A 12,868-nucleotide genomic window follows, 5' to 3' on the forward strand; every position below is an offset into this window, starting at 1 on the left:
CTCATTTATTGTCTTGATGGGTGGTCATGGTGACGAAAGGTACGCACACCCATATATTGTCTTGATCGGCGATCATTATTTCACTCGCAAGTGCAATAACATTCTTTGATAATGTCAAATCGATCCACGTACGCCGCTGGGTGGTCGGTTGGGCCGGATCGGTGTAGCATCGCAAGCGATATGTCTGCAACACGAAACGCGTAAATCACTCCCTTTTCGGTCCCGACATATCATTATTTTCTAAGTCATTTTACCATCCGGTTCGTGGCCTATCCCCAACAGTGGGATTGTGCCATTGAATAAGGCGTCATCATCATCAGCATCCAGATTGAAATCACCGACAACCACAACAGGGGTAGTGTCATCGCAGCTAATTCACGCAAAGTGAGTAGCCATGAACCTTGCGGGACTATGAATAATTGAATTTTTTTGCTTGCTTAAGGGGGTATGAGTCGTTGGTCACGGGGGTATGAGCCATTGACGATGACAGTTTTCGACATGCTGTTCCGTATGTTGTATGCGTGATTAGAAAGAATTTAAGCACTGTTCGCTTCCATTTGCTGAGTGCTTGTAGCCTCTGCCTTACGGGACTATGAGCCATTGCATATTTTGCTTGCTTACGGGAGCCTGAATGCTTACGGAGGTGTGAGCAATTGATGATGATAGTTTTTGTTCACGGAGAACAAAAATGCACAAAACCATAGCGATATAGAGCTTCGCTATAAAAATCATGAGAAGATAGTGCCGAAATTGGCGTGGCTATATACATCTGACATGCATGTACTCCGAATGTCTTCAATTATGAATCACAGGTCAAATAAATGCAAACAACACAACCGCACAGCGTACAACGGGTCGCAGACCCCCCCACGTCACCCAGTTAAATGTCTATCAATGCGCCAAGCGTTGCTTGAGCCAGTTATCAGATCTCGTCGTCGTTATCTATTTCACACCTCCTTCACAGCTCTCAATGGAGACATGCAGGTTTCATTAATAATAGCCTTGGCGCGACTAACTGTACTTTCTCAGTAACATCGGTCAACTTAGTGATTTTTCCTATCTACGATACCATAGACAGTACCTTTCGGAATGGGAATATACTCTACTGAGTGTCAAGGAAAGAAACAATTATTGTAACCAAAATATATAAGCTAGTCTCTGCGGGCTAGTTGTTTTATGGTTAAAACAATTCATGTCTCCAAGGGCATGGTGCACTCTGTTCAATGTAAATCATGAATGCGACGCAGTTCGTAGCAGGTGTGCGAATTTCTGCGATCTCGGAACTGTGCTCTTTCGTTGGTGAATATAGGGAAGCTAACTAGGGTGACAGGTTATTATATTTCTGTTGGCAACTTGACTAACGAAACAAGTTTTACAAAGCTTTAATGTTGCGTAGCACAACGTTAGCGCAGCAGGTGAACTACACATGGCGCAAAATTAGTAGCCCTGGAAATAGATTGGAGACCCCGTCACCACGCAGTCATACGTCTAATATTTCTCGCCCTTCCTCTCGGCAGTTCGAAAAGATGTACCATCACCACATTCGCCGTTTCCGTTGGTGCTGAGGAAAAACAAATGATGTTCCTGCTTGTATTCTCTAGTATAACATGGTATCCTGGATGCGCGCCCTGGAACCATGTATAGATGAGCGTGCGTGCTTTCTTTGTTTCCGCCGCCAAAGTGTATGATTTAGAATAAGCTGCGTATAATCGGCGTTATTTTCCACCTTTACACGTTTTGTCATTCCAACCTCACTATCGTTGTTTACTATATGCGCCATGTCTCTGCAGTCTGTTTGCTTGTGGGCATATATTGCCGGCCTCCTTGCGCCTTCCCTATGAATCTCCTTTCTGCGTCGTGGTGCTCTTAATTCTTCGACTTCCGCAGAGCTGGTTTAAATAACGAATACTACCGCAGTGTCGCACGATCACTTAAACGTAATGGACGGCACACCTATGCCCTCATTAAGAGCCAAAGCATAAAATTCTATGCGCATCTGGCGCCTCAAGCGCCTCGCATAACGGATAGAGCGCCGTCCAACACAAACAGAGGGAACACTTGAGACAAGATCGCGCTTCTCTAGAATATATATGATCTCTGTTCGTCGGACAAATGGCTTCATTGTTCCCCCGATGTTTGCTTCGCGCTCGCGCGACTGCTCTGTAGAAGCGTCGAATAAAGTATCACCTTTCTTTGTTTTAGTCCCCGTTGCAGAACCCCAGCGCGGAGAAACAAAGACGTCCTTCCCAGCGTGAGCCGCCGGCATGAATCACTCATACCAGCACGGCGTCTCTAATTACTGAGATGCGAAAGGAGATAATTAATGGCTGGCTCACAAGTCATTACACACAGCAAGGAAGATTCGAAGCCACGATTGCGCTGGTCCGTACAAGGCGCCCAAGGCCCGGTTGTTCTGGGCCTCATCAAAACGCTAATTATAAAACCGTCAGGCGATCGCCACTGGAATGCGTGGCGGTGGCAGTGATTCGCTTTCGCCTCTACCGCGAAGCGCCTCACAGCAGTCCTTTCTACCCCTTCCCGGCCACTTCCGCAAAAGCGTTCACGGAGCGCGCACGTATTTGCTCCCATGTATTACACGGGTTAAGCAGAAGATACTCGCCAATGCGAACCGGCAATTTATTTCCTCACGCCGTCATGCGGCCCGAAGAAAGGCAAAAACAGCGCCGAAGCCGGGCGCGCGTGCACAATCGCCCCATTGTGTCTCGCGGTAGGGCGCGCGCAGAGGAGATTAACTAACCGCCCAACAATGAGGATGGCTCCATCGCGCGACGGCCGACATAAATTACAGATTAGAATAATCTATTACAGCAGTCCCGTCCGCCGTCGCGTGCACTGCCCGGCCTGCAGTGAATTGTAGCCGACTGCTCGCCGAGAGGTCGCGCTGCATGAATGGCCGATAAATCCTGACCGAATTTCAGATGCAGCTGCGCTGCGAAGGAGGCATGGTCTTCCGCGCACCCCTCTTTACAGCGAAATCAGTGCAGGCGCTCGTGCGCGCGTGGCCACGCGCGCACAAGGAATCCCGTATCAGCGTGTCCCAGTATATTAGAGCGCATGCGGGGAGCACTGCGTAGCTGTCAGTGCGCGAGCTAAACGTGAATTAGGTGTTACGGATCGACCTCATTCGACTCACTTGTAGAAAAGGAAATAAAGAGCGCTTTAGTATGTGCCCGGCACGCGCTAATGATATGCCCAGCGCAGTGACATGGATTTAGATTAGAGCCCAGTATTAGCCACGCTTTTTTTTTGCTTTTTCATCCTAATTCTTCAAATTGATGGTGCCAATGACACGCGATAGGATCAAGGATAGAAGAACGTATCCTTACGAGAGACGCGCACTCCGCATTGCTCGAGGCAATGGCCGGGTAGCTCTTTGCTTTGATTTGGCCACGGTGGTCACATGTTGGCGCATGATGCACGAGGAATAAAAAAAAAAGAATGCCTCAAGTAAGGCTACTGTTTGCACATTGTTCGTGCGCGCGCGTGTGTGTGTACATGCGATTTCATATAGATATGGTATATGTTACTAAAAAGATATATCTATAGGCCGCTTTCAGTTAGTAAGACAAAAAGGCGTTGATTTTGGCTAAATGCCATAAACGTAATTGACGGGAGCTTTGGCTCACTCCAGCTTCATCGGTGCGACTACTGTTGGGAGGACCAGCGACCATACGAAACATTACACGAACTGTAGGCAGCAGGCCGAAACTGACCCGGCAGCGTTGTTTAGGTTGCGACCCATATAACACGAGCGGGCAGCTTTAATCCCGCTTTAGGAGACGCGGATTGGCGGCGCTATCTCCCGCCCTCGGCGGCTCTCTTGTTGGCAGCGGGAGCCGGCAGTTTCCGCGAAGAGCGGTCGTCCATCGAAGGAGAGACAGGCGGCGGCGAGCACGTCCTTGAATCGTCTCTCGCGTGACGCGCCGCCGACACGCACCACGAAGAGGAGGGCGAGCGCTTTCCCGCGCTCTAGCGTGCACCGCCGCTGTAAGAAAGATTAATCCGGGCCGGCCGCGCTCGAATTCGTCAGCGGCGCGAGGGCCAGTGCCAGGCCGCGCCGCAGCCACGCGAGATTAATGGCGCCAGGAAATGGTCCCCAACGAGCCGCAGCCGATCGGGGTCATTTGCTCTTCTCTCGGCCGCCGCGCGCGCGGGCGGCTCGCGCAGACAACGCGCGCGATTAATCTTGTCTGCTCATAACTCACTTCCTCATAAACCGTTCCTCTTTCGTCGTCTCCCTCGAGTCCAGCCGCCGCCGCCGATGTGCGGCCTCAGCGAAGCGCCCCCTGCTCTTCCCCAGAAGGGCCACGGCCCGTGCCGGTGGTTCGGGCTCCCAGGACGGCACAGCCGCCACGCACGCCTCGGGCAACCGACGCCGCCTGGGTCGTTAATCTCTCGTCCATTGTTTCGTCGACGTGGTGTCGGGCCCTTTCCCGTGCTCGGCCCTCCGCGATCTTGCCGTGTCGAACGAGCGTGCCGTACTTGTCGCCACCAAGCTGCTGCTGCTTCTGCCACTGCACTCGCGGCCACTGTAGGTATAGCTTTTGACGGAGGGTGGCGCCGGCCTTGACTTTTTATTCGGGTGCTAGGAACCGATCTTTTGTTTGTTTTACTTTTTGGAATCTTGGAGCGCTTAAATTGTCACTATTCCGGTCTTAAACGGCCGTTTCAATTTACCGTGATGGGACATGGTTTGTTGGTTATAATGCCCAAGTCCCTTGGAAGCTCATGCCTGGAGGGATATGACATTATTTCCTTTCAATGAATATGTGTTTTCCTTGCTTCCCGCGTAAGCAAACTGGCTCGCAGCCCTTGATTTTAATGCGACCGTCAAGTGAAATTCTTTTGTTGACGTCAATCGCCTCATTAGCCAGTATTTTCCTTCTGCCATTCATATTCACGATTTTGGGCAAGGGGCTCGAGGTGCACAGATATGGCATGCCTGCTAATATCACGTTTGCTGTCGGTGGGTGCCTCGGGCCCGAAAAGGATGGTATGTACTGGGGCACATCGAGGTGCAGTTACCGTTGATCTGCTCGGAGAAAAATGCATGACGATTTCCCTTTTCTGACTCTCTCTTATCACAACCACTATGTCTGCTTGACCATGAAAAGTAGGAGCGTAACCTTGACTGTCGTCTGTGTTTGCCTATCACTATTCAGACATTTTCACTCAAAGAAACTGAAATATATCTTTTCTGCAACCCCTGGCCCTTGGATGACCATGGGGGGCCTAAGCGAACAGCATTCAATTTGTAGGAGCATGAAAAGAAACCATGGAAAGGTAACCATGGAAAGACCCCTGGTTACCTTTGCCTCTGACCAGAAACATTGTTGTCTAAACGGCAGTCCGACAGTGCGACATTTCTGCGAGAATTGGCGCATAGTAGCTGTTTAGACTTAATATTTGTTTTCTGATGTCTAGTTGGCAGCGACCTCATTCCCACCTATCTGAATATGAAAGGTCTTGCAAAGTGCAGTTCTCGTAACGCTCCTCGCCGAATTGCTTGGTCAACATTAAAAATACGTGTTGAAGAAGCACATCAAAACAACATACTTCCAGCTTAGAAAGTTAGATAGCAAAACTATGCAAGATGCCTTCGGCATATTTCAGTCCTTGTCTAAATATGCGGAGTTCGACGCGCAATCACAACGGCGTCGAGCTATCCGCCGGAGGGCATAGCGCACATACAGGCTTACTGAATCGATCCTTGATATTATAGCGGCCAGGCGCACCCAAAAGAGCATTCAGGGATTTATTGACACACTCCAGGCTCGTTGCGGTAAATCATTCTAATTCTAATCGGGGTATCCTCGCGAGCGCATTTCAGAAGTCTTTAGGACAGTACGAGGTCTTCGGACACCTCCTCAGCAAGCAGCGCAACCTTTTGGATGTCTTTTGTTCTTCATCAAAGACGTAGCGAGACTGACTTATCTAAAGACTTCGACGCAAGGGTTAGCAGGCCCAGCATCCTGCACCATCTCTGCACTTCACTCCCGAGATGTGCGAACTGATACTTTCTTGTCTATGGAAATGGTGGAGGTTTCGCTCACTGCATACCAGCTTTCATCCTCTCCAGGACATGTTGGAGTCATGTATTCCGCATAGTTTTTTCTATATATTTACAACGAAACATGACAAGAAGGTTTAGTCCCTCAAGAATGGAAGTCAAGCCGTTTTGTCCCACTTCTGAAGTCTGGCATGTCTCCATTGGACGCAACATTGTATCGTCCAGCCACACTGGGCAGTTGTGTTGGGAAGGTGATGGAAAAGATGGTCATGACGTACTTTGTATGGTATCTCGCAAGATACAACGTCTATCCAGAAACAATAGCTGGCTGTTAACATGGTCTACTATCATTGGACAGTGTGATTTATCTTGTGACCCCGACACAACACAAAAAGGCTTTAAACCACTGACCGCAGACGTCAAAGGAGCATAATGTAACGTTGCTCATCAGGCCACATTGGACACCTTGGAGGGTATATAGGAATTGGCGCTCCCCTTTGCCGTTGGATACGCAACTATTTGTGTGAAATATCTTTTTTTTTGTCGTGACTGAAGAGGGGACCAACGTCTTCTGAAACACTTCGGATTGTGTTCTGCAAGCTGAGGTGTACAGCCCTACACTTTTCAGTCTTGCGCCATTCGTCTTTCAGAGTTGCTGATTCCTAAACTTACAGCTATCGATAGATGCCGACGACATTCGTATACGTATGGTCTTCATGGGTAATACGCCTTTTTTTTATTGAAATGAAAATAAAAGAAAGGGATGTAGTCACCTTATAATGGTGACGGCTACTCCTTTTCGCATCGCGGAAACAATAATATAAAAAATATATGCAAGAAAATGAAAAGAAACCACGTCATAGGGTCTGAAATTCACAGCACACAGTCCTATACATCCATGAACATATCAATATAAAAGGGAAATGCAAGTTGCACCACAATGAGTTTTTAAACAAAGTCACAAACTCACACAGGTGGCCGTGATGTAGACGGTGATGAGCATATAAACAGATGAGGGATTACTCAGAGTTAAAACAATGCACGCACAGCATATAAAAAGCATCACACGTAATGTATAAGCGCTAATAATTACAAATAATAGAAGCAATTAAGTTATAGTAACATTGTGCAACTATTCAGTGCGATATCTAGTATTTGTTAAGGATGCCTGTCTCTTCGTAAAAATGTTCAAGTGCGTTCATTGCTTTTTGCTGTGCTATTTTCGATGGCCACAGACCGAGTAATTTTGCGAGTGCGAAAGGTCGGTGAGGATAAGTGGAGTGTAGCTCTCCTTCCAGCTGCCGTGTTTGCGTCGCGTATATGGGGCATTCGAGGTGTAGATGGCGAACATCCTCATCGTCGTGGCCACAGGAGCAAGCCGGGGAAGAAGCCCGTTTTATGGGATGTAGTAAATGTCTGGTGTATGCTATCCAAATGCGCAGTCGGTGAATTAGTGTCTCGATACTTTTCGAAAGTTCTACATCCAGCTGGTATATGAGTTGAGGGTCCACTTCGTAAAGAATTGATTCCTTAGTATTTTCATTAAACCAGGTTGACATACACAAGTCCTTCCTTAGTACTCTCAATATGCGTTTCGTGTCCATTGGTGATAATGGGATGAGTTGAATTTCTGCGTATTTATGGGCCGATCTTGTAATACGCCTTCATACTCGAGTGAGACTACAAAAGACCGTGACGAAGGTATATACGCTGACAAGGGATGCAGCTTCAGTGACCGAATGTTCACGAGCACATTGATGGCATCGTAGGCCCTACGAATGAACGTTCAAACGTTCCAAAAGAAAAGAATGCATCGCTTTCCGGGGACCATCCTCGACCAGAACCTATCCAGAAGCTCTCTCGTATCACATAGAATACATATATATATATATATATATATATATATATATATATATATATATATATATATATATATATATATATATATATATATATATATATATATATATATATATATAATGAGAAGCCAACAAACACCCTTTCTTCTCGTCTATTACATAACGAGGGTCTCGAATCCGGCAACATTGATGCCTTCAGGTAGCATATGTGGGTTTATTGACCAGTTGCCTTCACCCGAAAAGATCACGTTCTCGTGACGCCTGCGGCAAAAAAGACGTTCCACGTCCGCCGCCAAGGTCTGTGAGTGGGGGCGCTGGCTAACATTCCCAGGGTTCTACTAGTACACATAAATACCCAAGAAAGTGGATGGGGAAACGCCGCCGCGGTAGCTCAATTGGTAGAGCATCGCACGCGACATGCGAAGGTTGTGGGTTCGGTTCCCACCTGCGGCAAGTTGTTTTTTCATCCACTTTAATTTCCATTAATTAATCATTACTTTATTTCATTTATTTAGCACATGCAATTTCCCCTATGTTGTACTTGGTGTCAGTGTTTGTTGGCTTCTCATTATATGACTAATAAATATCGGGTCCCTCGGTTAACCCCCTTTCTTCTCGTCTATTACATAACGAGGGTCTCGAATCCGGCAACATTGATGCCTTCAGGTAGCATATGTGGGTTTATTGACCAGTTGCCTTCACCCGAAAAGATCACGTTCTCGTGCCGCCTGCGGCAAAAAAGACGTTCCACGTCCGCCGCCAAGGTCTGAGTGGGGGCGCTGGCTAACACTCCCAGGGTTCTACTAGTACACATAAATACCCAAGAAAGTGGATGGGGAAACGCCGCCGCGGTAGCTCAATTGGTAGAGCATCGCACGCGACATGCGAAGGTTGCGGGTTCGGTTCCCACCTGCGGCAAGTTGTTTTTTCATCCACTTTAATTTCCATTAATTAATCATTACTTTATTTCATTCATTTAGCACATGCAATTTCCCCTATGTTGTACTTGGTGTCAGTGTTTGTTGGCTTCTCATCATATGACTAATAAATATCAGGTCCCTCGGTTAACCCCCTTTTTCTCGTCTATATATATACCAGAAAAAAAGCAGTTCTGGGTCCGGGTAAATATGCACAGTGAAGTAGACGCGCGTATGAAGCGGTTTATTGACGTTGCGGCCGGGGTCAATAAACCGCTTCATACGCGCGTCTACTTCACTGTGTTTGTGTGTGTGTATATATATATATATATATATATATATATATATATATATATATATATATATATATATATATATACACACACACCAACCGAACCAGCAGAGGGCGGCTGCCATGCCAAATGCATTATTATTATTATTATTATTATTAGTAGTAGTAGTAGTAGTATAATAATAATTATTATTATTATTATTAATTGTTTTGAAAACATATACACTTAACAGGAAATGGAAAGCGAGGAGCAGGCTGGACACTACTTCCGGACGGGGCACAACGACTGTCTACTCTTCAGAAAGGAAGAGACAGAAACATAGAAATGGACGATAGGAAGAAGGGGATCGGAAAGATGAAAAAAAGAGTAAGATGACAAATCTCAAAGAATAAAGCAGAATGCACACAGTACAGGTCACACACGGTATAGGACTGGTCACCCTGTAAGGTATAGGCAAAGAAAGCCTCGCTTTAAAGAGGCTGACGCCAATCGATTGTTTAACTCGCATTTATCGGCTGGTAGTCCTGGGACTCATCAGTGAGATCGATGATGCAGCTGCACCGCGCACTCTTTCTGGGCTTCCTCAGACATAGTACACATGTGCAGGGAAACACTTGTGCGACCAACTTTCGTAAATTACACAGTGTCTGAGCTCAAGTGCACTCGAGACTTGCTTTTGACTCTTGATGCAATCGCCAACAGCGGCTACCGCAACAGTCACTCGTGATCACGAGATCCCGACGTACATTTCACTGCACGTTCTTAGAACCCATATTACACAACTTACTCGGACATCGCCGAACCCTTCAGTGTTTCTGCCTAGAATAAGGCCGTGTACAACATACGCCAACATCATCGCACAGTCCAATGCCGGCTTGTCATGACGTTTTACACTCTTTTGAACGCCACCATTGTCCTTGTATACTTCGCTACTTTTAGCATCAGAACAAAGTTGGAGTTCCGCTAGCATCGTTGAAACGAGCAAACACTACAGTTTCACTGCAAGGTGTACAACACCCGTCTGTACGCATATACTGACAGTTTTTTACGATCATATAAATTCGAAATGAGCAGTTGTAATGCCATCAATATATGCTGAAATCAGTGAAATTACATCCCTTCTGATAAGTTCTATGGCAGTGGAGTTTCCTGCTCTTTGAGCAGCACCTAAATTTATTCTTCAGGTGCCACTTTATTGCTGCAAAATTTTTGTGCGCGCGACATAGCCGATCTGTTTCGATTCCACTCTCAAGACGAGGCGAAGTTGTTTTACTTTGCTCCATGATACATGGAACTCAACGAGTTTCATGATCAGTCGCCTATTTTCACTGGCTCGTGACTTGAAAACTTGTCTTCCGCCTGGACTAATAAGATGCCAAGAAACTCTTTTGTACCATCTGCGGCTTGGTGTCGTGCTTATCAAGTCATATTCGTTTCTTATTGGGTGGGCTCACAGGCATACATGTGACACGTGCGGCCGCCTTGCGACAATTGCACATCTTGTGCGCATCTGCCCACGCTATAGGGAGGCGCAAGTGCTCTGTACCACGCAGACAGACAGACAGCTGGCCATAGTAACAACGAATGATATGAGGACTGTGGTTACAATGGCCGTATGCGCTAAAGACCAGCTAGAGCGCTATACTACATTCCCATCTGTCTCCCTTCCTATCTATCCCTTTCCCCCTTTTAGGGCAGCAAACCGGACTTATTTCAGAATAGCCTCACTGACTTTCTTCTGTTTCCATCTCTCTCTTGCTCGCAGGTAAACCAGTACTCTACCGTCTACAGCCTGGCAAGCCTTATATGCTTGTTCTACGATTGCGTATCAAGCCGTCTGGGAGGTGACATGTTGCTGCAGTGCTCGAATTATTAAAGTACTGTATATGGTAGTGATTTCATTTTCACAGGCTGCCGAGGAATTTTCACCATGGGCCAGGAATAGGTTGGTCAACAGTCCTGAACATTGCGGGACTGTTCCTGCTATACCCTGCCGGGACAAATATTTGTCCCACAGTTGGCCTGGTGACATCAGGAGCCAGATCTTCTCTCACAAGCGCTGGTATGCCACAAACATATTGAATAACGTGTGGCTTAAAATAACCTAATATTGCAACTTGGTGGTGAATTTATTTCCTGTCTACGTAAGGGAACATTTCAGCGATTATATAATTCACTATCGCGATGAGCTCGTCCAAAGATGACAGCACCAAATAGCCTGTGAAACACATTACAGCTGAGCTGAAAGCAAGGTGAAATTCTCTGTAAATTGTAAGACATAGGAATAGAGGAGACGCAAAGACAGATAGGCTAACCATGTTGCGCCCTTACGGCTACTTTGCACTTGTAGATATAGATAGGGGGGGCAGGGGGGGCTATAAAAAGGCAGGAAAAAAGGCAAAATTTAAATTGACGCGCACGCACACAGAGATGGATTATTGCCACACCACGCGGCCATGTGCCCAAAACAACGTTAGCTGAGCTGTCAACAAGGGAACAAGGATGACGACAGCGACGATTAAGGCTCGTATAGACGACGGAACTACAGCTGACACGTCGTAAACAAGAATCGGGTCCCGCGTTGGGATAAATACAGTTTCCTTTAATGGTAACCACTTGTGCTAAGGAAACATGCTGATACCTGCAGCAGAATACGTCGAAAATGGATGACGTACGGTTAACAACTATCGCTGTAAAATGAAAAGGAAGAAGAAAGCGCCCGCTTAGCTACACAGAATATGACAGTCAGGGGGCGCTGTACGGACACGATTATTTCGGAACATTACGAAGCCTCCTTTTATTAATTAGGGGGAGATTGCCGCCAGTGTCGTATACAGGTCTGTGCGTACAAACTCGTACTTTAACCGAAACAGTAATGAGTCCCAGCTGGCCGCAATAGAGTTTAGGCCGTAAGATGCCGAGGCACCCCCTTAGCGGTGCGAATGATAGAAATGAAAGCCAGCAGAGCAGGGGCTCCCGGCTCGACTCGCTGCTGTCCCAGAACCCGGCGATCAAGGAGTGACCATGGGAGGGCAGCGCCCTTCGCGGACGATGAAAGATGCTCGGTGATTCATGAGCCCGAGGACAGCTCGTGAACTGGACCCCGAAACCACAGGGTTCATTTGTCACGTTCGCTTCCGCGCGCTCGCGTCCGCCCTAGTTTTGCCGAGGACACGGCAACGACTGGGAGGCGCAGGGAGAGGTGGTGGGCGGGGGGCAACTGTAACTGCTCGACCATCATTGTGCCCCGAGCGAGGCTTATATACAGGCTGCTTGCCGCCACTGCTTCCGCCGTGTATAATGCACGTCGGCTTGAATGCGCGCAGCGTTGCCGGAGAAGCCCCCGAGTGTTCGTCCTACCCCACCTTTTGAAAAAGGGAAATGGCGTGTACGTCGTGCGCTGTGACTTGCAGAACAAATGTTGAAGCGCACGCGGGCCTTATAGGCATCGCTTTGATGCTTTAAAGAGGGGGATAGGGAGGCATAATATAAGATCATTTCTAACTGTCGCCGGTGAGGCACGGTGACCCTTAACATACGTTCTCTTTTCTGATCTCAGAAAAAATGCAGGTATGCGGAACTCGAATGTGGACGAACGACGCGGGTTTTATAGAACTGACTCCAACTGAAGACACGAAGACCTTGTGTCAGGCCATACCAAAGGACCCAAATGTTTTATCCATTACGTGTGCGTTCAATACAACGGCATGCGTACTCAGTTGTACATATATATTTACAACGTCTAGGTGAAAAACAACGTCTTTGAAG

General features: G+C 47.2%; 1 protein-coding gene across 1 annotated transcript in view; it reads left to right on the plus strand.

The window, feature by feature from the left end:
* Positions 1-11,001, plus strand: part of noc (no ocelli) — a 184,768-nt gene extending 173,767 nt beyond the window's left edge. The window contains exon 5 of the transcript XR_011507976.1: positions 10,866-11,001. The gene's annotated coding sequence lies outside the window, so the exon portion shown is untranslated. The remainder of the gene's footprint in view (positions 1-10,865) is intronic.
* Positions 11,002-12,868: the final 1,867 nt, after the last annotated feature.

This window comes from Dermacentor albipictus, chromosome 1 (assembly GCF_038994185.2).
Source record: "Dermacentor albipictus isolate Rhodes 1998 colony chromosome 1, USDA_Dalb.pri_finalv2, whole genome shotgun sequence".
Classification (NCBI taxonomy): Eukaryota; Metazoa; Arthropoda; class Arachnida; order Ixodida; family Ixodidae; genus Dermacentor; species Dermacentor albipictus.